Source organism: Oncorhynchus gorbuscha, linkage group LG15 (assembly GCF_021184085.1).
Source record: "Oncorhynchus gorbuscha isolate QuinsamMale2020 ecotype Even-year linkage group LG15, OgorEven_v1.0, whole genome shotgun sequence".
NCBI classification, from domain to species: domain Eukaryota; kingdom Metazoa; phylum Chordata; class Actinopteri; order Salmoniformes; family Salmonidae; genus Oncorhynchus; species Oncorhynchus gorbuscha.
The window spans coordinates 80,198,119-80,217,987 of NC_060187.1; the positions used below are offsets into that span (position 1 = coordinate 80,198,119).

The window sequence follows — 19,869 nt, forward strand, 5'->3', positions numbered from 1 at the left end:
AAACTATAAACTCCAGAGGTAAACAGAGGTAAATTATAAACTCCAGTGGTAAACTATAAACTCCAGAGGTAAACTATAAACTCCAGTGGTAAACTATAAACTCTAGTGGTAAACTATAAACCCCAGAGGTAAACTATAAACTCCAGAGGTAAATTATAAACTCCAGTGGTAAACTATAAACTCCAGAGGTAAACTATAAACTCCAGTTGTAAACTATAAACTCTAGTGGTAAACTATAAACCCCAGAGGTAAACTATAAACTCCAGTGGTAAAATATAAACTCCACTGGGAAACTATAAACTCCAGTGGTAAACTATAAACTCCAGTGGTAAACTGTAAACCCCAGTGGTAAACTATAAACTCCAGAGATAAACTATAAACTTCAGAGGTAAACTATAAACTCCAGAGATAAACTATAAACTCTGGAGGTAAAACTATAAACTCCAGTAGTAAACTATAAACTCCAGTGGTAAACTATAAACTCAACTGGTAAACTAAAAACTCCAGTGGTAAACTATAAACTCCACTGGTAAACTATAAACTCCACTGGTAAACTATAAACTCCAGAGGTAAACTATAAACTCCAGAGGTAAAATATAAACTCCAGAGGTAAACTATAAACTCCAGTGGTAAACTATAAACTCCAGAGGTAAACTATAAACTCCACTGGTAAACTATAAACTCTAGTGGTAAACTATAAACCCCAGAGGTAAACTATAAACCCCCGTGGTAATCTATAAACTCCAGAGGTAAACTATAAACTCCGGTGGTAAACTATAAACTCCAGAGGTAAACTATAAACTCCAGTGGTAAACTATAAACTCCAGTGGTAAACTATAAACTCCAGTGGTAAACTATAAACTCCAGTGGTAAACTATAAACCCCAGTGGTAAACTATAAACTCCAGAGGTAAACTATAAACTCCAGTGGTAAACTATAAACTCCAGCGGTAAACTATAAACTCCAGTGGTAAACTATAAACTCCAGTGATAAACTATAAACTCCAGAGGTAAACTATAAACTCCAGTGGTAAACTATAAACACCGGTGGTAAACTATAAACTCCAGTGGTAAACTATAAACTCCAGTGGTAAACTATAAACTCCACTGGTAAACTATAAACCCCAGAGGTAAACTATAAACTCCAGAGGTAAACTATAAACTCCAGAGGTAAACTATAAACTCCAGTGGTAAACTATAAACTCCAGTGGTAAACTATAAACTCCAGTGGTAAACTATAAACTCCAGTGGTAAACTATAAACTCCAGAGGTAAACTATAAACTCCAGTGGTAAACTATAAACTCCAGTGGTAAACTATAAACCCCAGAGGTAAACTATAAACTCCAGTGGTAAACTATAAACTCCAGTGGAAACCTTAAACTCCAGTGGTAAACTATAAACTCCAGAGGTAAACTATAAACTCCAGTGGTAAACTATAAACTCCAGTGGTAAACTATAAACTCCAGTGGTAAACTATAAACTCCAGAGGTAAACTATAAACTCCAGTGGTAAACTATAAACTCCAGTGGTAAACTATAAACTCCAGTGGTAAACTATAAACTCCAGTGGTAAACTATAAACTCCAGTGGTAAACTATAAACTCCAGTGGTAAACTATAAACTCCAGAGGTAAACTATAATCTCCAGTGGTAAACTATAAACTCCAGAGGTAAACTATAATCTCCAGTGGTAAACTATAAACTCCAGAGGTAAACTATAAACTCCAGAGGTAAACTATAAACTCCAGTGGTAAACTATAAACTCCACTGTCTAAACTATAAACTCCAGTGGTAAACTATAAACTCCACTGTCTAAACTATAAACTCCAGAGGTAAACTATAAACTCCAGAGGTAAACTATAAACTCCAGTGGTAAACTATAAACTCCACTGTCTAAACTATAAACTCCAGAGGTAAACTATAAACTCCAGAGGTAAACTATAAACTCCACTGTCTAAACTATAAACTCCAGAGGTAAACTATAAACTCCAGAGGTAAACTATAAACTCCAGTGGTAAACTATAAACTCCAGTGGTAAACTATAAACTCCAGTGGTAAACTATAAACTCCAGTGGTAAACTATAAACTCCAGTGGTAAACTATAAACTCCAGTGGTAAACTATAAACTCCAGAGGTAAACTATAAACTCCAGTGGTAAACTATAAACCCCAGAGGTAAACTATAAACTCCAGTGGTAAACTATAAACTCCAGTGGTAAACTATAAACTCCAGTGGTAAACTATAAACTCCAGAGGTAAACTATAAACTCCAGTGGTAAACTATAAACTCCAGTGGTAAACTATAAACTCCAGAGGTAAACTATAAACTCCAGTGGTAAACTATAAACTCCAGTGGTAAACTATAAACTCCAGTGGTAAACTATAAACTCCAGTGGTAAACTATAAACTCCAGTGGTAAACTATAAACTCCAGTGGTAAACTATAAACTCCAGAGGTAAACTATAATCTCCAGTGGTAAACTATAAACTCCAGAGGTAAACTATAATCTCCAGTGGTAAACTATAAACTCCAGAGGTAAACTATAAACTCCAGAGGTAAACTATAAACTCCAGTGGTAAACTATAAACTCCACTGTCTAAACTATAAACTCCAGTGGTAAACTATAAACTCCACTGTCTAAACTATAAACTCCAGAGGTAAACTATAAACTCCAGAGGTAAACTATAAACTCCAGTGGTAAACTATAAACTCCAGAGGTAAACTATAAACTCCAGTGGTAAACTATAAACTCCAGCGGTAAACTATAAACTCCAGTGGTAAACTATAAACTTCAGTGATAAACTATAAACTCCAGAGGTAAACTATAAACTCCAGTGGTAAACTATAAACACCAGTGGTAAACTATAAACTCCAGTGGTAAACTATAAACTCCAGTGGTAAACTATAAACTCCACTGGTAAACTATAAACCCCAGAGGTAAACTATAAACTCCAGAGGTAAACTATAAACTCCAGAGGTAAACTATAAACTCCAGTGGTAAACTATAAACTCAGTGGTAAACTATAAACTCCAGTGGTAAACTATAAACTCCAGTGGTAAACTATAAACTCCAGAGGTAAACTATAAACTCCAGTGGTAAACTATAAACTCCAGTGGTAAACTATAAACCCCAGAGGTAAACTATAAACTCCAGTGGTAAACTATAAACCCAGTGGAAACCTTAAACTCCAGTGGTAAACTATAAACTCCAGAGGTAAACTATAAACTCCAGTGGTAAACTATAAACTCCAGTGGTAAACTATAAACTCCAGTGGTAAACTATAAACTCCAGAGGTAAACTATAAACTCCAGTGGTAAACTATAAACTCCAGTGGTAAACTATAAACTCCAGTGGTAAACTATAAACTCCAGTGGTAAACTATAAACTCCAGTGGTAAACTATAAACTCCAGTGGTAAACTATAAACTCCAGAGGTAAACTATAATCTCCAGTGGTAAACTATAAACTCCAGAGGTAAACTATAATCTCCAGTGGTAAACTATAAACTCAGAGGTAAACTATAAACTCCAGAGGTAAACTATAAACTCCAGTGGTAAACTATAAACTCCACTGTCTAAACTATAAACTCCAGTGGTAAACTATAAACTCCACTGTCTAAACTATAAACTCCAGAGGTAAACTATAAACTCCAGAGGTAAACTATAAACTCCAGTGGTAAACTATAAACTCCACTGTCTAAACTATAAACTCCAGAGGTAAACTATAAACTCCAGAGGTAAACTATAAACTCCACTGTCTAAACTATAAACTCCAGAGGTAAACTATAAACTCCAGAGGTAAACTATAAACTCCAGTGGTAAACTATAAACCCAGTGGTAAACTATAAACTCCAGTGGTAAACTATAAACTCCAGTGGTAAACTATAAACTCCAGTGGTAAACTATAAACTCCAGTGGTAAACTATAAACTCCAGAGGTAAACTATAAACTCCAGTGGTAAACTATAAACCCCAGAGGTAAACTATAAACTCCAGTGGTAAACTATAAACTCCAGTGGTAAACTATAAACTCCAGTGGTAAACTATAAACTCAGAGGTAAACTATAAACTCCAGTGGTAAACTATAAACTCCAGTGGTAAACTATAAACTCCAGAGGTAAACTATAAACTCCAGTGGTAAACTATAAACTCCAGTGGTAAACTATAAACTCCAGTGGTAAACTATAAACTCCAGTGGTAAACTATAAACTCCAGTGGTAAACTATAAACTCAGTGGTAAACTATAAACTCCAGAGGTAAACTATAATTCAGTGGTAAACTATAAACTCCAGAGGTAAACTATAATCTCCAGTGGTAAACTATAAACTCCAGAGGTAAACTATAAACTCCAGAGGTAAACTATAAACTCCAGTGGTAAACTATAAACTCCACTGTCTAAACTATAAACTCCAGTGGTAAACTATAAACTCCACTGTCTAAGTTTGTTCTATAAACTCCAGAGGTAAACTATAAACTCCAGAGGTAAACTATAAACTCCAGTGGTAAACTATAAACTCCACTGTCTAAACTATAAACTCCAGAGGTAAACTATAAACTCCAGAGGTAAACTATAAACTCCAGTGGTAAACTATAAACTCCAGTGGTAAACTATAAACTCCACTGGTAAACTATAAACTCCAGTGGTAAACTATAAACTCCACTGGTAAACTATAAACTCCAGTGGTAAACTATAAACTCCACTGTCTAAACTATAAACTCCAGAGGTAAACTATAAACTCCACTGTCTAAACTATAAACTCCACTGTCTAAACTATAAACTCCAGAGGTAAACTATAAACTCCACTGTCTAAACTATAAACTCCAGTGGTAAACTATAAACTCCACTGGTGATCGAGACAAACCACCACCAATATGAACAAAAACGTATTACATTTTTAAAACAACTTGGGGTTAAACACTCCAAGAAGAGAAGTCTAAAGATAAATAATTCACATGGTTACAGAGGAACATTTTTAAATATTTTTTAAATAAATTTGTACAATTTAAAGAGAGTATGTTGGGGACAGTCTAATGGAAGTCAATGGTACCTATATTAGCATTTTCCAAATCATGTCCAAATCATATATAAGTAAATGAATTCAGTTACACAATACATTTTGAGATCCTTTAGTATAATTTGGACAGGAAACGTCATCATAGTGAGGATATTAATAGTGATCAATATTCCCTCTCAGCTACGCGTGGGCGTGCAGCTCCCTGGGACTGCCTCGCAGAAGTAATATCAGCCCTCACAGAGAAGCATGAGATTGAACTTCCCTCAACTTTCTAGTTTTCCCCTTTAGTTAACACTATCAACTTTTCCATCGGCTGTGCGAATTATGATCGAATCAACACAATATTAGCTACTTTCAATCCAGCGTACTGAAACAAAACTAACTACGCAAGAGATTTTCTTGTAGGAAGAGTGCATTGAGTAAGATTCTATTGCATTTACAGACATGATTCAGGCCCATACTCTACACAGACTGGTGCACCATAACCAATCAGAGCTGCAGTATCCCTATATGCAAATAGACCATTGCCATATATGGATTTGCATGTAGCCAGTTGTGTACATTTATTCCTATTCTTTGCTAGTGAATCCAATTATAGCTAGTTTCTAGTCAGCAACGGGGGAGTGGTTGCTTCCTACAAGAGCACAAAACGTGTGCATCTCTTTGAAAAGCAAGTAACAAACAAAAACTGTATTCTAGACACTGATATCTGTTCAAAATTTGTTTGTCTATGGATATCTAAATCTTATCAGACTTCAAAAAGACATTTTCCTTAAAAGGGAGGTGTGTTCCCATAACATACCCTATTATTAGCATGTTGATTGTATTTGTAGGCCAATAGGGAAGGTAGACCATGGGGAGATGTTCATAATGAAACATGTCTTCTTTAAGTACTTCCATTTGTTTGATAAGAATAGCACATATTTTCTGAGTGGACCCCACATGGGGCTCTGATCTCTAGTATGGGAACCACTGTACTAACTTTTCTCTCTCTGTCTCCTCTGCCTCCTCCTCCATGCATCACAGCCTGCCTCAGCCTCACCACCGTCTGTCTCACCAGTACTCTCTGTAAAGCAGGTTTGTGATGAGAACTTAGTAGCCTGCTGAGGTCAGGCTCCATTTAACATTAGCTTCTTACTTCATCCTTCTAGCCAACTAGCTAGCTGGCTAACACTAGCCAGAGCCGAGCCCTTTAACGTTACTGCAATACGAATAGAGGTCTCTGCCGGCTGTTAGCCACCTGGCTGACATATTTACACTGAGTGGACAAAACTTTAACAACATCTGCTCTTTCCATGACAGACTGACCAGGTGAATCCAGGTGAAAGATATGATCCCTTATTAATGACACCTGTTAAATCCACTTCACTCAGTGTAGATGAAGGGGAGGAGACAGGTTAAAGAATGATTTTTAAGACTTGAGACAATTGAGACATAGAATGCGTATGTGTGTCATTCAGAGGGTGAATGTGCAAGACAAAAGAAGTGTCTTTGAACGGAGTGTGGTAGTACTCCGAGCTGGGGTAGTTAGTGTCACGTCTCACTGGCCCTTGGCCTGCGCCGTGACTCATGAGAGGGAGGAGTTAGCCATTTGAGAGAGTAGTGTATGTACAGCTAACAAGGCAAATCTGGGAGGGGCAGGCGAACATAACAGAGGCAGGAGTGATAAAAACTCAGAGAATATAACCGTTCTGAGCGTTGATCAACACTGGGAATGGAATAGTAATTGGGTAAACGCTAATTAACTAAATAAAAAATGTTTAATCTATTTCACAAATAAAAAGGATTGTAAACAGCATTTACGTGTATTTACCCTCCACTACTTCCCTGGTCCTAAACAATCACAGTCCTGTACAAGATGGTGCTAAATCTATGCTTGGGTGGGTTACAAATAATGTTGACAGGCTTTGGGATCAAATAGTTTAAGAACCAGGGGTACACTGGAAGGAGGACTCTCCCCCTGACCCTTTACACTACCCCAATCTGACAACACTACCCTGTCCTGACTACACTACCTCAATCTGACTGCAATACGCTGTCCTGACCACACTACCCCATCCTGACCACACTACCCCATCCTGACAACACTACCCTTGCCTGACTACACTACCCCAATCTGACTACACTACCCTTGCCTGACTACACTACCCCAATCTGACTACACTACCCCAGCCTGACAACACTACCCCATCCTGACAACACTACCCCATACTGACCACACTACACCCCATCCTGACCACACCCCATCCTGACCCACCCCCTGACAACACTACCCCATTTGACTACACTACCCCTGACTACACTACCCCAGCCTGACAACACTACCCCATCTGACTACACTACCCTTGCCTGACTACACTACCCCAATCTGACTACACTACCCCAGCCTGACAACACTACCCCATCCTGACAACACTACCCCATACTGACTACATTAGCGTTTGTGTTTGTGATTTTTCCTCCATTTAAATCATTGGGAGGGCCACCTAAGCATTTTTTGGGGGGCTGTCTAAGTCTTTTTTTAAGAACTTAATATTCAGGGTTTGGAAAAAAACAAATATAAAGTACAGAAAATATAATGGACCTATATATTTTTCATATAATACTATCTTAGAGAACTAACAATTACCCAAATAAAAGAGACAGTCAGGGAAAATTGAGAATTGAAAATCCCGAAAACAAATGAATTTAGCAGTGTTCATTTTGTTATTATGTTTGAGATAAAGAACATAGGGTAGCTGAAGGGTAGGACAAAAATACAATCAAAAATAGATAACTAATGTAAAATATCCTGTGTCGGTAAAAACGAGATAGTGTGTATAAGCTGGAAGTAGAAGCCTAAGTATTGTTGTCCATTAGCCACAATCTATCTGCAATATTAAAGCTCATCTACCCCCCCCCCACAAAATCAATCAATCTATAAAAAAAAATAAACAGTATATCAGCTTTAAAACTGCAAAATGTTTCTCTAAAATTCAGCCACGCCGAAAGGCAGACCAGGCCCCCTGTCACGCCCTTTTTGGTCCAGATAAAACAGTGTGTGTTTGTATGAGAGAGAGAGAGTGACAACTCTTATCATGGTGAGGTGGCAAATGCTTCAACTGTCCCCCATGTGAGTGGCCATGCCCGGGTTATCTGGGAAAAGTGCTCTTCTGAAGTTGTCGGTTCCCACGACCCCTGGACAGTGTCAGATACGCAGAGTTGCCTGATATGATAATGCACTAGAGCTGTGTGGAGGTTTACAGTGTGTCATCAGTTGCCCTGTGGAAAACTGTCATATTGGATGACCCTAATCTGATCACATATGCCCTGTCCAGATATAACGAGAGAGGGAGACAGAGAGAGAGAGAGAGAGGGAGAGAGAGAGAGAGAGAGAGAGAGAGAGAGAGAGAGAGAGAGAGACAGAGAGAGAGAGAGAGAGAGAGAGGAGAGAGAGAGAGAGAGAGAGAGAGAGAGAGAGAGAGAGAGAGAGAGAGAGAGAGAGAGAGAGAGAGAGAGAGAGAGAGAGAGAGAGAGAGAGAGGAGAGAGAGAGAGGAGAGAGAGAGAGAGAGAGAGAGAGAGAGAGAGAGACAGAGAGAGAGAGAGAGAGAGAGAGAGAGAGAGAGAGAGAGAGAGAGAGAGAGAGAGAGAGAGAGAGAGAGAGATAAACAAGGAAAGTTTATCCTGTGACTTTCTCACTTTCTCTCCATCCCCTCTCCTCCTCCCTCCCTCATCTCTCTACACAGACAGATTATCTTCCCATATTAAGCTGTTATGTATCCAGATTAAGGTTCCCTGTGAATAAGATTTCAATGTCATTCAGTAAGCCACAGGATAAACTTCCTTTCTCTTCTCTCTATCCTTCTAAAACAAAAACTACTTTCACGATGACACACAGGACACTTCCGAGAATCAAAGTTGAAAGAAAGCTCCGCCCACTGAGTTGGATCATCAAGTCACATTGTTGACATACTGAACCAGTCATGGAGACCTGAAATCCTGACCTCTCCCTACAAGCCCCCAGTTGACTGACTGATTGACTGTGGAGAGCCATACTGATGGGAGGACAGACACCTTCAGGTATAGCTCTAAATGCTTTCTATTCAGTGTGTTAGTAATAGGCACTTTGGGGAGTATGAACTCAGCAAAAAAAGAAACTGCTCTTTTTCAGGACCCTGTCTTTCAAAGATAATTCGTAAAAATCCAAATAACTTCACAGATCTTCATTGTAAAGGGTTTAAACACTGTTTCCCATGCTTGTTCAATGAACCAAAAACAATTCATGAACATGCACCTGTGGAACGGTCATTAAGACACTAACACAGCTTACAGACGGTTTGCAATTAAGGTCACAGTTATGAAAACTTAGGACACTAAAGAGGCCTTTCTACTGACTCTGAAAAACACCAAAAGAAAGATGTCCAGGGTCCCTGCCTGCCTGCATGACTGTGCCTTAGGCATGCTGCAAGGAGGCATGAGGACTGCAAATGTGGCCAGGGCAATAAATTGCAATGTCCGTACTGTGAGACGCCTAAGACAGGCGGACAGCTGATCGTCCTCGCAGTGGCAGACCACGTGTAACAACACCTGCACAGGATCGGTACATCCAAACATCACACCTCCAGGACAGGTACAGGATGGCAACGACAACTTCCCGAGTTACACCAGGAACACACAATCCCTCCATCAGTGCTCAGACTGTCCTCAATAGGCTGAAAGAGGCTGGACCGAGGGCTTGTAGGCCTGTTGTAAGGCAGGTTCTCACCAGACATCTCCGGCAACAACGTCGCCTATGTGCACAAACCCACCGTCGCTGGACCAGACAGGACTGGCAAAATGTGCTCTTCACTGACGAGTTGCGGTTTTGTCTCACCAGGGGTGATGGTCGGATTCGCGTTACACCAAGGCCTGTACTCTGGAGCGGGATCGATTTGGAAGTGGAGGGTCCGTTATGGTCTGGGGCGGTGTGTCACAGCATCATCGGACTGAGCTTGTTGTCATTGCAGGCAATCTCAACACTGTGCTTTACAGGGACGATATCCTCCTCCCTCATGTGGTAGTCTTCCTGCAGGCTCATCCTACTGCTCGTTCTGTGCGTTATTTCCTGCAGGACAGGAATGTCAGTGTTCTGCCATGGCCAGCGAATAGCCCGGATCTCAATCCCATTGAGCACGTCTGGGTCCTGTTGGATCGGAGGGTGAGAGTTAGGGCCATTCCCCCCAGAAATGTCCGGGAACTTGCAGGTGCCTTGGTGGAAGAGTGGGGTAACATCTCACAGCAAGAACTGGCAAATCTGGTGCAGTCCATGAGGAGGAGATGCACTGCAGTACTTAATGCAGCTGGTGGCCACACCAGATACTGACTGTTACTTTTGATTTTGACCCCCCCTTTGTTAAGGGACACATTATTCAATTTCTGTTCATCATATATACATATATTTCACCTTTATTTAAATAGGCCATAGTGGCAAATTAATTACAATTTAGCAATTTAAACACTGGAGTGACAGATGTGCAGAAAATGAATGTGCAAGTAGAGATACTGGGGTGCAAAGGAGCAAAAAAGAACAGTATGGAGTTGAGGTAGTTGGATGGGCTATTTACAGATGGGCTATGTACAGGTGTAGTGGTCTGTGAGCTGCTCTGACAGCTGGTGCTTAAAGTTAGTGAGGGTGATATGAGTCTCCAGGTTCAGTGATTTTTGCAATTCGTTCCAGTCATTGGCAGCAGAGAACTGGAAGGAGAGGCGGCCAAATAAGGAATTGGCTTTGGGGGTGACCATTGAAATATACCTACTGGAGCGCGTGCTACGGGTGGGTGCTGCTATGGTGACCAGTGAGCTGAGATAAGGGGGGACTTTACCTAGCAAAGACTTATAGATGACCTGGAGCCAGTGAGTTTGGCAATGAATATGAAGCGAGGGCCAGCCGACAAGAGCATACAGGTCGCAGTGGTGAGTATTATATAGGCTTTGGTGACAAAACAGATGGCGCTGTGATAGACTACATCTGTCTGTGGACATGTCTGTGGAACATGTTCAGTTTATGTCTCAGTTGTTGAGTCTTGTTATGTTCATACAAATATTTCCACATGTTAAGTTTGCTGAAAATAAACGCAGTTGACAGTGAGAGGACATTTATTTTTTTGCTGAGTTTATAATAAGGTGACTTGAGTGTGATATATGTTGTCTGTTTAAAACTATGACTGCTGTTCTGGCCTGAGTTTCTTGGCTGTGATGTGAGTGTGACAAGCCAAATATGCAGGATCAATAGGGTCATTGATCAGTGTGGGTCTGAAACCAGGCCACAAAATGGTGCTCTCTCCATGTCACATGACCCTCTCTTCCAGCTCCCTCCAGTTTTATCTCTCACTTATTCCTGCTCTCCTTCCCCCTCTCTCTCTCGCTCCCTCTATGGCCGTCAGTCCGTTTCTCTCTTCTCATTTGTTTTTTTACAATGTCATTGATTTCAAAACCATTTTCAGTGACATAAAGTTATAGAAGCCTATATCTCTGAATGTTTCTGGCAGCCTACATGAAGCCATGACAATTGAAATATGACAACAACAGTGTGTGAACTTCTAGCTCTCGTCCCATCGGATCAATAGACTATTAACTGAAGCATCTTTACCGGTCTCATCGTTCACCACTTTGGCCTGGACTCTGCTTACAGTGTCAGCTGGACCTGTTCAACGACCGAATACAGAGAACAACAAATAATAACCATCAAGCCTACCTTAGAGGAATGGACTTGTGCACCCGTTTAAAACACTGGACATCTCGTCATACGGCTAGTCGGGTCTCATTTCTCTGGGCTCGGCTGATGAGTCTGAGTGGAACCTGTGTGTCTCCAAATGTACCTAACCTGGCGGCTAGCTCTGGGAGTTAACATCTGTCCTCAGGTCTTAGGAAAGGTGACGTCATTAGGGTGGCACATGCCAACACAGTGGTCTGGACACACACTCACAAACACAAATACACACACACACTCAAACATACAATAATGTGCATTGGCACTGGGCCTTATTCCCTCTAATTGGATGTTTTTCCCTCCCTCGCTCCATCCCCATCTCCCTCTCTCCATCCTTCTCTACATCCCCCTCTCCCTCTCTCCATCCCCCTCTCCCTCCATCTCTCCCTCCTTCTCTCCATCATTCTCTCCATCCCCCTCTCCCTCTCTCCATCCTTCTCTCTATCCTTCTCTCCATCCCCCTCTCCCTCTCTCCATCCTTCTCTCCATCCCCTCTCCCTCTCTCCATCCTTCTCTCCATCCCCCTCTCCCTCTCTCCATCCCTCTCTCCATCTCTCCATCCCACGCTCCATCCCCCTCTCCCTCTCTCCATCCTTCTCTCCATCCCTTATCATCCCTCTCTCCATCCTCTCTCCATCCCTCGCTTCATCCCTCTCTCCCTCTCTCCATCCTTTCTCCATCCTTCTCTCCATCCTTCTCTCCATCCCCTCTCCCTCTCTCCATCCTTCTCTCCATCCCTTTCTCATCCCTCTCTCCATCCTTCTCTCCATCCTTGTCTCCATCCCCCTCTCTACATCCTTCTCTCCATCCTTCTCTCCATCCTTCTCTCCATCCCCCTCTCCCTCTCTCCATCCTTCTCTCCATCCTTCTCTCCATCCCCCTCTCCCTCTCTCCATCCTTCTCTCCATCCTTCGCTCCATCCCCTCTCCCTCTCTCCATCCTTCTCTCCATCCTTCTCTCCATCCCCCTCTCCCTCTCTCCATCCTTCTCTCCATCCCCCTCTCCCTCTCTCCATCCTTCTCTCCATCCCACGCTCCATCCCCCTCTCCCTCTCTCCATCCTTCTCTCCATCCCTTTCTCATCCCTCTCTCCATCCCTCTCTCCATCCCTCGCTTCATCCCCCTCTCCCTCTCTCTATCCCTCGCTCCATCCCCCTCTCCCTCTCTCCATCCCCTCTCCATCCCTCTCTCCATCCCTCTCTCCATCCCTCGCTCCATCCCCCTCTCCCTCTCTCCATCCTTCTCTCCATCCCCCTCTCCATCCCCTGCTCCATCCCTCTCTCCATCCCCCTATCCTTCCCTCTCTCTATCCTTCTCTCCATCCCCCTCTCCCTCTCTCCATCCCCCTCTCCATCCTTCTCTCCATCCCTCGCTCCATTCCTCTCTCCATACCCCTATCCCTCCCTCTCTCTATCCTTCTCTCCATCCCCCTATCCCCCCCCTCTCTATCCTTATCTCCATCCCCTCTCCCTCTCTCTATCCTTTCTCCATCCCCCTCTCCCTCTCTCCATTCCTCTCTCCATCCCCCTCTCCCTCTCTCCATTCCTCTCTCCATCCCCCTATCCATCCCTCTCTCCATCCCCATATCCATCCCTCTCTCCATCCCCCTATCCCTCCCTCTCTCTACCTCTTTATGCTTCCAGCCAGCCCACTCCATTCTCTCTCTCGTCCTACTCCTCTCTGCTCATCTTGTTATAAGTAAAGTACCTTTAACAACAGATCAGATATTAACTTCTACATGACTACTAAGGTAGCAGCACCCTGGTTAGTTCCTGGTTGGTTTCCCCTCCCTGTCTCTCTGTTCCACTAATAAGTGTGTTCTGTCTTCATACCATCAGGACCACCACAGTGTGAACAGAGTGATGACAGCTCATCATGGAACCACTAAGGTCTGGAACTGATTACAACCTGCCACCTTTCAGTCTAATAATACACACACTGGACATTTATACAGACACACATGGAATTAATATAGACGTGAGATCCAACAACACTAGTCATTTGAGGAGAAATAGGATGACGGTCAATGTCAGCTAACTTTTCCAAAGTTATTTGGCAAAACAAGAGGAGAGACACGGGCAAACATTACACCGCCATCTTTATGACACCTGAAGAGCGCCTGGAGGTCAATAATAACTTTGGCTAATTTGGAGTAATTTTTCCCTTCCTCGCTCTCCTCTCTGTTCCTCTTTTTCACTCAATTTCCATCTCTTTCTGTGCTTACGCTTTTGCGCTCTGTAATTCCTCCTCTCTCTATCTGTCCTTCTCTGTCTCTCTGTAATTCCTCCTATCTCCATCTGTCCTTCTCTGTCTCTCTGTAATTCCTCCTCTCTCCATCTGTCCTTCTCTGTCTCTCTGTAATTCCTCCTCTCTCCATCTGTCCTTCTCTGTCTCTCTGTAATTCCTCCTCTCTCCATCTGTCCTTCTCTGTCTCTCTGTAATTCCTCCTCTCTCCATCTGTCCTTCTCTGTCTCTCTGTAATTCCTCCTCTCTCTATCTGTCCTTCTCTGTCTCTCTGTAATTCCTCCTCTCTCTATCTGTCCTTCTCTGTCTCTCTGTAATTCCTCCTCTCTCTATCTGTCCTTCTCTGTCTCTCTGTAATTCCTCCTCTCTCTATCTGTCCTACTTTGTCTCTCTGTAACTCCTCCTCTCTCTATCTGTCCTTCTCTGTCTCTCTGTAATTCCTCCTCTCTCTATCTGTCCTTCTCTGTCTCTCTGTAATTCCTCCTCTCTCTCTATCTGTCCTTCTCTGTCTCTCTGTAATTCCTCCTCTCTCTATCTGTCCTTCTCTGTCTCTCTGTAATTCCTCCTCTCTCTATCTGTCCTTCTCTGTCTCTCTGTAATTCCTCCTCTCTCTATCTGTCCTTCTCTGTCTCTCTGTAATTCCTCCTCTCTCTATCTGTCCTTCTCTGTCTCTCTGTAATTCATCTCTCTCTCTCTCTCTCTCTCTCTCTCTCTCTCTCTCTCTCTCTCTCTCTCTCTCTCTCTCTCTCTCTCTCTCTCTCTCTCTCTCTGTGTCCTCTGTGTCCTCTGTCCTTCTCTTTCTCTCTGTAATTCCTCTCTCTCTCTCTCTCTCTCTCTCTCTCTCTCTCTCTCTCTCTCTCTCTCTCTCTCTCTCTCTCTCTCTCTCTCTGTGTCCTCTGTGTCCTCTTTCTCTCTGTAATTCCCCCTCTCTCTCTCTCTCTCTCTCTCTCTCTCTCTCTCTCTCTCTCTCTCTCTCTCTCTCTCTCTCTCTCTCTCTCTCTCTCTCTCTGTGTCCTCTGTCTCTCTCTCAGTAATTCCTCTCTCTCTCTCTGTCCTCTTTCTCTCTGTAAGTCCTCTCTGTGTGTACTTCTCTTTCTCTGTGTAACTCCTCTATCTCTCAGTGTCCTCTCCTCCTTCTCTCTGCAATTCCTCCTCTCGCTCCCTGTGTCCTTCTCTTTCTCTCTCTATTTCCTCCTCTCTCTCTCTCTGTGTGTCCTTCTCTTTCTCTCTCTCTCTCTCTCTCTCTCTCTCTCTCTCTCTCTCTCTCTCTCTCTCTCTCTCTCTCTCTCTCTCTCTCTCTCTCTCTCTCTCTCTCTCTCTCTCTCTCTCTCTCTCTCTGTGTCCTTCTCTTTCTCTCTCTAATTCCTGCTCTCTTTCTCTCTGTCCCTTCTCTTTCCCCTCTCTCTAATTCCTCTCTCTCTCCGTGTCCTTCAATTTCTCTCTCTATTTCCTCCTCTCTCTCTCTGTGTCCTTCTCTTTCTCTCTGTAATTCCCCCTCTCGTGTCCTCTCTCTCTCTCTCTCTCTCTCTCTCTCTCTGTGTCCTTCTCTTTCTCTCTGTAATTCCTCTCTCTCTCTCTCTCTCTCTGTAATTCCCCTCTCTCTCTCTGTCCTTCAATGTCTCTCTCTATTTCCTCCTCTCTCTCTGTGTCCTTCTCTTTCTCTCTCTATTTCCTCCTCTCTCTCTGAGTCCTTCTCTTTCTCTCTGTAATTCCTCCTCTCTCCCCCTCTCTCTCTCTCTCTCCTCTCTCTCTCTCTCCTCTCTCTCTCTCTTCTCTTTCTCTCTCTCTCTCTCTCTCTGTGTGTCCTTCTCTTTCTCTCTGTAATTCCCCCCCTCTCTCTCTCTCTGTCTCTCTCTCTCTCTCTCTCTCTCTCTCTCTCTCTCTCTCTCTCTCTCTCTCTCTCTCTCTCTCTCTCTCTCTCTCTCTCTCTCTCTCTCTCTCTCTCTCTCTCATCTCTTCTCTCTCACTCATCTCTGTGTGTCCTTCTCTTTCTCTCTGTAATTCCCCCCTTTCCATCTCTCTCTCTCTCTATATCCTAGCTTCTCTCTCTGGCCCCAAGTCCTCTCCCTCTCCAGAGCTGCCAAACACTGGCTCACATGGCCCAGGAACCACACACAGATCTCTCTCTCTCTCTCGCTACTCTCTCCTCTTCCATCTCTCTCTCTCTCCCTCTCTCTCTCTCTCTCTCTCTCTCTCTCTCTCTCTCTCTCTCTCTCTCTCTCTCAGATGATTGACCCTATCCTCCTCTCTCTTCTCCAGACTATTTCCGGCCGCCCTTAACAATCAACTCTTGACGTCCCTCTCTCTCTCTCTCCTTCTCTCTCTCTCTCTCTCCCTCTCGTGGCTCGAGAGTTGCAGCTCTCTCTCTCTCCCTCTTTCTTTTCTCTCTCTCTCTCTCTCCTCATCTCTTGCACGCAAGGTGGCATGTAAGTCTGTGAAACTATATATTTTTCTCACCCTCCTCCCCTTTCCATCTCTCTGACCTCTCACTATATCCCTAGCTTCAATGGACAGAGTGGATGGTAGAGGGGTAATCCTTGGCCCCAAGTCCAAATACAGCACTCCCTCTCACAGAGCTGCCAAACACTGGCTCACATGGCCCAGGGAACCACACACAGATAACAACATAACTTATGATGATGTAAATGGTGACGATTTCAGCATTATCATCATCCAAATTCTGATTGCTTGAGCTACAGTAAGAGTAGGTAATACAGTTCTGACCTTCAATTATATTTTAAATAACTAAAAAAGAATAAAGTAAGGTTCTTCCCAACAGCCCAGTCACAGACAGAGGTCACATAGAAACCCTGTCAAATGATAAAAGCCTGTGTTTTTTTTAGGAATGTTTCTCCATTACCCAAAATAATCAGCCACAAAAACACAGCAATACAGGCCTTTCTTTGCCTTTTCCTTTAACCTATCAGTATACAATGTACAGATATGTCTGCAGTGGGGTGAACATCTGTCACTTTGAAGGACACTTCCACCAAATCCCTTTGGACAATATGTTCCCACTATTCTAGTGAGGATCCCGACCAAAACAGATGGCTATTAATAACATGTCGCCAACTAAAAATACACAAAATACAAAACAGACGAGGCTGTTTATAGTTGCTTCCTCGGAAATAAACACCTGCCCAATACGAAGATTGACAGATTTACATTGTAAAACACTGTACAAAACAATTGTCAAATAATTAAGAGGCAAGGCATTTTCAAGTGTCTACTATCTGCATGTCTCTAACAGAGAACTTTAAACCAGTGTAAACAGACATTATTCCACTGCGACATAAACAATATAATATATGTTTGTGGTTTGTCAACGATGAACAACAGCAGGTTAATTCTAATGTCCATGATGCAACCATTTATGGAAGCCTGTGCGCAAATGTCAAGACAGTTATATCGGTTAAAACAGCAAGAGTATTATGATCAAATATATGTATTTTGGCAACTTATTTAATTTTTTTTTTATCACTCACCGTTTTATTCAAGTTTTATTCGCCATTCAGGACCACCTGATTGCTTTTCTTCATATATGAATTTGTAACACAGGAGGTAGCCAGCCTAATGTAAAGTGTCCGGGACGGGTGCGCTCCTCTCGCTCTGTATGCCCGTGCGCTGGCTCACACCGGGATATTACCCTCGTTGACTGACTGCTACCGGCCACGTCTCGTCGTGCGCTCTGACTGGCTCCTTCTCCCTCCAGCAACAACTGGCTACTTCAAATATCCCCCACCTGATTTTATTGTCTAAAGTTTAAATGTAAAGTGGAGAATATTGGTCATACAACGTCGATGAAAAGGCCTTGTGAAATGGGTAGGTTGCTCAGCAGCTAAAACACATTTTGTTACCTTCATTTCTGGTGTCATTAATAATGTAGTTTGTCATGCAAATAAAAGGTAATTGTGCAAGAGGCGTGTGTGTATGTATGTGTAGGAGGCGTGTGTGTATGTATGTGTAGGAGGCGTGTGTGTATGTATGTGTAGGAGGCGTGTGTGTATGTGTAGGAGGCGTGTGTGTATATATGTGTAGGAGGCGTGTGTGTATGTGTGTATGTATGTGTAGTAGGCGTGTGTGTGTGTATGTATGTGTAGGAGGCGTGTGTGTATGTATGTGTAGGAGGCGTGTGTGTATGTATGTGTAGGAGGTGTGTGTGTATGTATGTGTAGGAGGCGTGTGTGTATGTATGTGTAGGAGGCGTGTGTGTATGTATGTGTAGGAGGCGTGTGTGTATGTATGTGTAGGCTGTGTGTGTGTATATGTAGGATGCGTGTGTGTGTGTATGTATGTGTAGGAGGCGTGTGTGTATGTATGTGTAGGAGGCGTGTGTGTATGTATGTGTAGGAGGAGTGTGTGTATGTATGTGTAGGCTGTGTGTATGTATGTGTAGGAGGAAGTGTGTGTATGTATGTGTAGGAGGCGTGTGTGTATGTATGTGTAGGCTGTGTATTTTTATGTGTAGGAGGCGTGTGTGTATGTATGTGTAGGAGGCGTGTGTGTATGTATGTGTAGGAGGCGTGTGTGTATGTATGTGTAGGAGGCGTGTGTGTATGTATGTGTAGAAGGCATGTGTGTATGTATGTGTAGGAGGCGTGTGTGTATGTATGTGTAGGCTGTGTGTATGTATGTGTAGGAGGAAGTGTGTGTATGTATGTGTAGGATGTGTGTGTGTAGGCTGTGTGTATGTATGTGTAGGAGGCGTGTGTGTATGTATGTGTAGGCTGTGTGTGTATGTATATGTAGGAGGCGTGTGTGTATGTATGTGTAGGAGGCGTGTGTGTATGTATGTGTAGGAGGCGTGTGTGTATGTATGTGTAGGAGGCATGTGTGTATGTATGTGTAGGAGGCGTGTGTGTATGTATGTGTAGGATGTGTGTGTGTATGTATGTGTAGGAGGCGTGTGTGTATGTATGTGTAGGAGGCATGTGTGTGTATGTATGTGTAGGAGGCGTGTGTGTATGTATGTGTAGGAGGCGTGTGTGTATGTATGTGTAGGCTGTGTGTCTGTGTATGTATGTGTAGGAGGCGTGTGTGTATGTATGTGTAGGAGGCGTGTGTGTATGTATGTGTAGGAGGCGTGTGTGTATGTATGTATAGGCTGTGTGTCTGTGTATGTATGTGTAGGAGGCGTGTGTGTATGTATGTGTAGGATGTGTGTCTGTGTATGTATGTGTAGGAGGCGTGTGTGTATGTATGTGTAGGAGGCGTGTGTGTGTGTATGTGTAGGCTGTGTGTCTGTGTATGTATGTGTAGGAGGCGTGTGTGTATGTATGTGTAGGAGGCGTGTGTGTATGTATGTGTAGGAGGCGTGTGTGTATGTATGTGTAGGCTGTGTGTCTGTCTATGTATGTGTAGAGGCGTGTGTGTATGTATGTGTAGGATGTGTGTGTGTATGTATGTGTAGGAGGCGTGTGTGTATGTATGTGTAGGATGTGTGTGTGTATGTATGTGTAGGAGGCGTGTGTGTATGTATGTGTAGGAGGCGTGTGTGTATGCATGTGTAGGATGTGTGTCTGTGTATGTATGTGTAGGAGGCGTGTGTGTATGTATGTGTAGGAGGCGTGTGTGTATGTATGTGTAGGCTGTGTGTCTGTGTATGTATGTGTAGGAGGCGTGTGTGTATGTATGTGTAGGAGGCGTGTGTGTATGTATGTGTAGGAGGCGTGTGTGTATGTATGTGTAGGAGGCGTGTGTGTATGTATGTGTAGGCTGTGTGTCTGTGTATGTATGTGTAGGAGGCGTGTGTGTATGTATGTGTAGGATGTGTGTCTGTGTATGTATGTGTAGGAGGCATGTGTGTATGTATGTGTAGGAGGCATGTGTGTATGTATGTGTAGGAGGCGTGTGTGTATGTATGTGTAGGCTGTGTGTCTGTGTATGTA

The 19,869-nt window shown here is 43.1% G+C and overlaps 1 protein-coding gene across 3 annotated transcripts in view; it reads right to left on the reverse strand.

Moving 5' to 3' along the window:
- Positions 1-17,653, reverse strand: part of kcnj14 (potassium inwardly rectifying channel subfamily J member 14) — a 57,396-nt gene extending 39,743 nt beyond the window's left edge. For all 3 annotated transcript variants that reach the window (XM_046303175.1, XM_046303176.1, XM_046303174.1), the window contains exon 1: positions 17,467-17,653. The gene's annotated coding sequence lies outside the window, so the exon portion shown is untranslated. The remainder of the gene's footprint in view (positions 1-17,466) is intronic.
- Positions 17,654-19,869: the final 2,216 nt, after the last annotated feature.